Below are 8,205 nucleotides of genomic sequence, written 5' to 3' on the forward strand. Positions count from 1 at the left end.
ATCATCTAGAACTTGGGGCAGAACAAGGGGTGCAAAACGGGCAGCCATCATTCTTGGTGGATTTGGCCTTGGAGGTGTTGGAGGAGTTTGCACAGTTTGTAAGGGGCTAGCAATTGGAGTTTGAGGCTGTGTTGCAATATAATTATCAATTAACCGATTAGCTCTTTCTGTTTCGAGGTCTACAAGAAATTGAGGATTGGGGACAGTATAATCAACAACCCTTTCGGACTTAGACTCAAACAATGATATTTCAAACCGTTCGTCAAACTCAAGCTCTTCAAGATACTCAAAAATATCAGGACATGAATGAGACTTGAACACGGGAGTTATGGTGCTTTCTTGACGAAGGAGTCTTGGAATCAAATTGGGGTTTTCGTAAATATGAGGAGGATCCGGGTCTGGATTGGCTCTGGTATATCGTCTCGAAGCCAACGTGCTATTGAGAAAAATCACAGGACACAACCAACTTACTCAGCCTATCCAATCCTAAGCTCATCATCCGGAAGCTTAGAATTATTATGAAACAAGGGGATTTGATTTCAGTTTTGTCCCCAGTATGGTTGTCACTATGTTAGCACCTAAATCTTCCCTAGGCTGAAGGAAGGCAAAATTCAGGGTAACCACAAACCACGCTCAGTCTGGTAGCTAGCCCTACAAGAACAGGAGAGGGCTCTCTCCGAGTCACGCTCAGTGAATAGATAAGCAAAAAACGGTCTAAGATGACTTACAATGAAATATTGATCTTAGGCTAGTAAGTGAATAGGGATACAAGAAACCATTTTTATGAATGACCAGGCTTCTGGGATGGTATGGGACCAGCGGTCAGCAAAGAACAGAGAATTTAATACAAAGGCACAGATTATTCTGTGAGGCAAGGCAGGCGGAAAATGTAGCAATTTAGTTTGTGGTAACGCTGAATGAATAGATTGCTGAAGAAAGTGAAAAGGGCATAGTTACATGAATCCTTTTCAACAGAATAAAAAAACACTGAACATGAAATTTTCCCACAGGCAGAGCAATAAAATTGAATTCTACCTAATCTCACTCAGAAAATTTCACTAGAAATGAACATGAATTGAATTTTGAAACATAACGAAATACATATGAAAACATAAGAGACGCATTTGCTACACTCACAACCACAAGAATCTCATGAAACAGAGCCGCTGCCTTTCATTAATTCTCTGTCAAAAATACACAGTGAAGAAACAAAGTTTCTTTCCCACAGTCTCCCAGAAGTTACAAACTAACCAACCCTTTGCAAATAGCTTGCATACAATATATAGAATGTGTAAGGAAGAGATAGAACACCCAAGGGTTGGGGAGTTACTTGAATCATTACAAAATGGAGTGGAAGAGCCAACCATCAGCTACAGGTGCAGTGCTACAAACATGACATTTGGCTTGGGTGATCGTTTGCCTTCCTTTGCCACTTGGAGCGAAGCAAATATGGAGAAAAAATACTTTAAATGCCGCCTTTGGTGCCAAAAAACCGAAGTGTAGATGAGCGGGCCCACTTGGAGAAGTCGCGAATCGAAATTTCGCGAAACGGAAGCAAATTTGGCAATTTTTCCTCTGTGCGCCACGCCATTTTCTCTGTGCACCGCGCTACTTTGGGGCCTGTTTTGGGGCACTTTCAGGTGTCCAAAATGTGCCCAAGTGGGCTTGTTGGAAAGCCTATCCTGTCTACTTTCTAACCCAACTGGAATTTTTGAATTTGGTGCTCATTTTCCCCTCCAAATCTTCATTCTCCCAAGACTGCTTCCTGTGTGTCAAAAAAGGGGCAGAGAGGCCATTTTTGGGTGTTTTTTGACCTTTTGGAGACTCATATCTTGCCAAAATTTCTTGTCCGGGCACCAGTAGTCGTGATTTTCCATGCTGAATCCAAAAATGCAAACCATTCCTCATTTGGAGCTCTAGATTTTTAGCGCCGCGGGGAGAAAAACCCTGTGTTTTGCCCAAAAATTTGTCATGTGACCAAAGTTCCCAAAATTTCTTGAAATTTGGGGTGGAGGCTCTCTATGGGGTGTTATGATGGGCCAAGGAAGCCTCAGCCAAGATTCGAAGCCGATCTTGCTCTTTTGCCTCTTTTTCCTTTCTTGTTGCTTTCCTCAATTTCGCCTTCAAACTCCTTATCCGGGCCCTTGCACTCATGTTTCGTGTCCTGTAACGATAAGCCATGTGTCTCAGCAAGGCAAGGTCCTGATCGGCCTTGTCTAGTAGCCTCTCCAAGTGCATGTTCACGCCCTCGAGATGGGCCTCCTGATCCTCGATGATTTCTTGCTCCAATGATGTGATCACAACTCTTCTCCTTTGAGCAGCTTGGCGATGCTCACGAATGTTTTGCAGCTCCATAATCACCTGCTGATCCTCAAGCTGCTTGTTTCTCTGCTCCAGGTACTTCATGTTCCACTTGGCCCTCTCCAAATCAACGGATAAGGCCTCAATCACTGATTGCTGCTCCTGGATGATCTATGTAAGCTCTGCATTTGTTGGTTTTGTATCTGTCTCATCATCATTGAGGAGAACGAATTCAGTCTCTCGTTCACCTGATGGCCCTTCCTCCTGCACTGGATCCTTACCTCTGCCCTACTCATGTGATGCTGATGTCGGAAGCGAGGCCCCTTCCACCCCGGGTGGAGATAACACTCGCTTTGCTGCTGCAAATAAGGGTCTACTGCCTCTCTGATAGGTGATGACTACTGGCATAGTAGCAGTCTCATGGCGCTCATACTGATGTGATGGACCACCTATCTCATGCTCTGCCTCTGATACTACCTATGGAGCGCTGAAGAAGTTACGGGAGATGAACTCCTCCCAAGCAATACCCTGCAATCCCAACAGATGGTCCACCAAAATCCGGATAAGAGCAAAGTGATAAACACTGTTGAGCTGCTGTCGAGGGGTCTTGTGCTGCATGAAAATTTTCATCCTCTCTATGTTCCCGCAAATGAAAAATGGAAGGTTCATCATCCACACCCTGGTAAAGTGCATGAGCAACCTAATGTGATAGGCATAAAGAAGAGAAAACCTCCCCTCACAACTGAAGTATTTCATGATCAATTTCATGAGCGGAGCATACTCATCTCTCAAAAATCTGAATGGGAAAACTCTCATGAGCTAACTCAAACAATTGGCCTTAATGTAAGGCTCATAATGATGCCTCTCCACCTTCTTCTTCTTATGCCACTATTCTCCAATGTTTGGTATGCCTGTTGCCACTGATACGGTTTCGGGTGTCAATGTGAAAGTGACCCCAGCCAAGATAGACTGACCTCCATGTAGGTGAAGTGCAAAAAGACGGGCCAACTCATGATGAACTCTGACATTTGCCACCTTTTGACAAAATTCAAAACATGCCAAGTGCTGGAAACATGACATTGCAAGAGGGCATGCCTGCAACTCGGTGAGGGTGTTTGGCTCATCTCTAACATATTTTACACTCTGGTGATGTATCCTGGGGGCCTGTTCTCCTGAAGCTGTATCACTGTGGGTCTCCTCCTCATATTCTGATGAAACCTCGGATGCCATGACTGCTGTTTTGTAAACTGAATTTAGGCTTCCCTTTGATTATAGTGAAGCTGGAGGTTGCTTTGACAATCTGCCACCAAGGGGACAATTAAAAAGGGAGTATTAGGAGGGGGATAATATAATGGGAATAGGGGTTTATAGGAGAATTTTGTTTAGGGATATACAGGGGGTTTTGGGGTATTTTGATAGGGTAGGTTTTGTGTTTTTGGCAAGGTAAGGTTTTAGGGTTTGTAAGGTAGGGTTTGGGATTTATTTAGCAATAGGAAGAGGGGAAAGGGAGTATGATTTTGGTAGTGTTAGGGTAGTGATTATGGGGACAATGGCATAGGGGAATAAGGAACAGGGGTAGGGTAGGAAGAATAACCTTGGCAGCAATATCACTGTAGCACAAACCCTAGCATAATGGTTTTCTTTGGTGTCTTCTTTGTGTTTGCTTTATGAATTTTTTTTGCATTTTATTACAGGCATAAAATCATCATATTACCCATAAAAATTGGTGCACAATTGAATTTAGGTAGCCTACCTTGCAAATAGAAGAGCTCCACAAAAAATTTGAGTGGATTTGGTAGGTTCTGGGCACTTTATCCCTGTGCGTCGCACGCAAATCCCAGTGTGCCATGCGCTTTGAGTGCGTCGCGCTAGTGGTAATTTTGAACTATGGGCGGGCTCTTTGTGCGCCGCGCTCCTGCCTGTGTGTGCCGCGCGCCCAGAAATCGCCTACACCTACTCCAAATCGCTCAAATCCTCAATTCACGACCTTGCAACGTTTTCCCAATGCCTTTGATTGCACAATGAGCTTGTTTCATGATGATATTTGTGTATATAAGCTTGGAGGTCATGTTTTAAATTAACTTTTTCAAAAAACCCACTTTTCTAATGTCCTATTCAACACCTTTTCACTGACTTTAATATAACCCTGATTTTCACCTTTTCTCTGAATTTTGGGCTCAAACGATGAAATTTTTGACACTTTTTTGTAGGGATTGCATGATAGAGCACTTGGCCATGGAAACCATGACTGCACCTGAAGAAATCAATTGTCGACCCTTTTTGAAAATTTTGTCACCAATAGCACTGTTTGACTTTTCTTCAAAACAAAGTTTTGAAGAACCGTCGAATTTTATCAATAAGATGATGGAAATCTGCGGATCATTACTTTGCAAGAGCATCACTCTGGCCTGCATGGCTTTACAGGACCTATTTAAAGACCAAACTGATCTATCCCTAGACCGAATGACTGAAAATGACTTTTGTCCATTGAAGGACCAGACCTTGACTGTTATGGACTTTTTGATTATTTGACACAAAGACTTAAGCTAGTAGGAACCAGACATGAGGGGAAATGACTAGCATGGCCTTCTTCGTCAGATTATGGCATGCCCCTAGCGGAATGCATCTGAGTGAATGGAGCGGGACACCTAAAATTGAAATGCATAAAGAGTTTTGATCTCTGACGGAGGACTGACCAAACCGACTCTAAGATTGGCTCCAATGGGGGATGGTAGCTCCTTGGAGGTGCCAAGAACAGCAGATCTTGGAGGAGCTAGACAGTGCCTTTTGTCCATTGGGCTATGGAGTCATCATTTCGACTACAACACAGGACTTTGACTTATTTATGAAACTGAAATGACCAAGAAATTGACTTAACTTGACATTGAAATGACTCAAAAATTAACTTGACAGACTGAAACCAAACTGAAATAAAATTGGTATTTACAATGACAGTGGAAGCAGTGTTAATAAATCAGCAGTGGTACCGGTTGAGCAACCAACCATTGGTCAGCCCTCCTGGACAATCTTCCCCGTTCATTTCCTTCAGAAGAAAGGCATTTTGACCCCTATAGGTTGCAATCTTGAAAGGACCTTTCCAAAGATTCTTGAACTTACCGTGCTTACCTTTCTCTTCATTTCTTGCATCCCACTTCAGCACCACATCATCCAACTGAAGTCTATCTGCCTTTGCTTTTCTGTCATAGATTTTCTTTATTTTCTCCTGCAATTTGGATGTGTTCTTGAAAACTTCTTCTCTTGTCTGCTGCAAGTGGACCATTTGATTCAACCTTCTCTGCATGGGATCTTCTTCACTTCCTGCCTCCTGAAGAAGTCTGACTACCGGGGTAGCAAGTGAGGTGGGAAATACTGTGTCAACTCCATAAACAAGCTCAAACGGTGACATACCAATGGATTTTTTCTGACTGATCTGGTCTGCCCAAAGCGCATGGACCAACCTCTTATTCCAGCTCTTTTTATATATTTCCAGCAGCTTCTTGATGATGTTGACTAACGATTTATTCGAAGACTCCGCCAATCCATTGCCTTGCGGATGATAGGCAGTTGAGTGACCCAAAATGATGTGATATTTATGACAAAATTTTACCATCCTCTTTGATTTGAAAGCTGCTGCATTATCGGTGATTAACTTATTTGGACAACCAAAGCAAGACAAGATGTTATTTTCAAGAAATGAAATGATTACCGTATCTGTAGCTTGTCTGGTGGGAGCTGCCTCAATCCATTTTGTGAAATAGTCTGTCACTGTGAGGATCCATCTATGCTGACTGGAAGAAGCGGGATGAATTTCACCAATGAAATCCAACCCCCACTGCTGGAAATGAGCGCTCACCTCAATAGGCTTATGTGGTAAAGGATGTAATTTCTGTTTTCCTTCGAAAATCTGACATTTATGACAACGCTTGACCATCTTGTACACATCAACAAACAATGTGGGCCAATAGTACCCTGCTCTCAAAATTTTATTTGCTGTTGACTTCCAAAAAAGGTGACCACCACACTCTCCTCCGTGGAAATCCTCCATGACTTTCTTTTCCTCCTCTTCCACCAAACAATTTAACAAAATGCCACGGGGTCCTTTCCAATACAGTGCAGAATTTAGAATGCAAAACTTGGCAGCCTTCAACTTGAGTGTTCTCGCTTTATTTCTAGTCATGCCGGGTGGTGGTGATAGATTTTTAGCACATATATTATATCTGAATACCATGGGGACAGAGTAAACATTTCAGATACCTGAATGGGTGATATTTCTTCGTTCTCATCGGACATAGCAGGATCAAATTTATGTCCAAGGCATGCAAGTTTGATTCAACCATTAACTTCGCCAATCCCTGTCCTTTGACCAGCTTTGTGGGCTTTATTTCCACATCATATTCCAGCAAGGCTGCAATCCATTTGCCTCTTCTTCCTTCCGGATCGGTCTGCACTAAAACATCTTTTACAGCAACGTTAGGAACATAGGCCAAAATGTGAGAATGTAGAATATATACCTGGAAATCCTTCAATGCCTTCACCAGTGCCAGGGCTTGCTTCTCAATGATGTTGTACTTTAAAGCTGCATCTCTTATAGCCCTACTGAAGAATGCTATGGGTCTTTTGTGATCATCCCTTTTCTGCAATAATATTGCTGCCATAGTGTGCTCCGAAGCAAATGAAAACAATATGAAATCCTGAGTGTAGTCCAGGCTGACTAGAACTGGAGCTGAAGAAAGGGCCAATTTGACCAAATTGAAAGATTTTACAGCCTCTTCTGTCCATTTCACTTGGTTGTCCTTCTTGAGCATGTTGGTCATCTCTCTTAAGTGTTCAGCAAGATTAGGCACAAAGCGACGCAGAAAATTCATCTTACCATTGAACGATTGTATCTCTTTTTTATTCCGGGGCAGATCAATTTGCTGAATTGCTTGCACACGTGCTGGGTCAATACGAATGCCATCCTTTGAAATAATATGCCCGAGTAATTTGCCTTCCTCCATGGCGAATAAGCTCTTCTTCGGATTCAGCGATAAACCATATTTTCTGCACTTTTGAAAGACAGTTTTTAGATGATGCATGTGCTCTTCATCAGATTTGGAAAACACCGTCAAATCATCCAGGTACACCACCAAAAACACATCCTTCTCATTCGCAAAAGCCAAGTCCATTGCACGCTGAAATGTGGCACCTGCATTCTTTAAACCGAAAGGCATTTTGGCATAATGAAAGGTTCCCCATGGAGTGGTGAATGCTGTCTTGTCTCTATCATCTTCATGGATAGAAATTTGGTTATATCCGGAATAACCATCAAGCAGTGACATACGAGATGCCCCCACTACTCGCTGAAGTATATGGTCCATTTTGGGTAGTGGATAATTGTCCTTCAATGAGACTTTATTTAGATTTCTGAAATCAATACACAAGCGGATCTCACCTGTCTTCTTTCATACGGGCACCAAGTTAGAGATCCAATCTGAAAATCTGATGGGCACAATGATACCTGACTTGTACAACCTGTTTACCTCCTTTTCAATAGATGGCAGCAAATTTGGATTTATCCTTCTCAGCTTCTGTCTAAATGGTTTTTTATTGGGCTTGATGGGTATCATGTGCTGAATAATATTGGTATCATAGGTCTTTAAATCAGAATAGTCCCAAGAAAACACATCTACAAATGAAGCCATCAAACTGATGTATTTGTCCTTGATCTTTGGCGGCAATGCTTTAGACAATTTTACCAACTTAGGATTGGCAGCTGTTCTGATGTTGACCTCTTCTACACCCTTCTCTGTTGGCTGCAATGTTGGCTTGCGGGCTACATCATCCTAATCAAAAATTTCTTCTAGAGGTATCAAGCCTTTAGGAATAATGTTATTCTTCAGCTGCAACACGTCCATTTCATTGATC

This window comes from Pinus tabuliformis, chromosome X (genome assembly GCF_031772625.1).
Source record: "Pinus tabuliformis cultivar Carrire ecotype Pingquan chromosome X, CPIR1, whole genome shotgun sequence".
NCBI lineage: Eukaryota > Viridiplantae > Streptophyta > Pinopsida > Pinales > Pinaceae > Pinus > Pinus tabuliformis.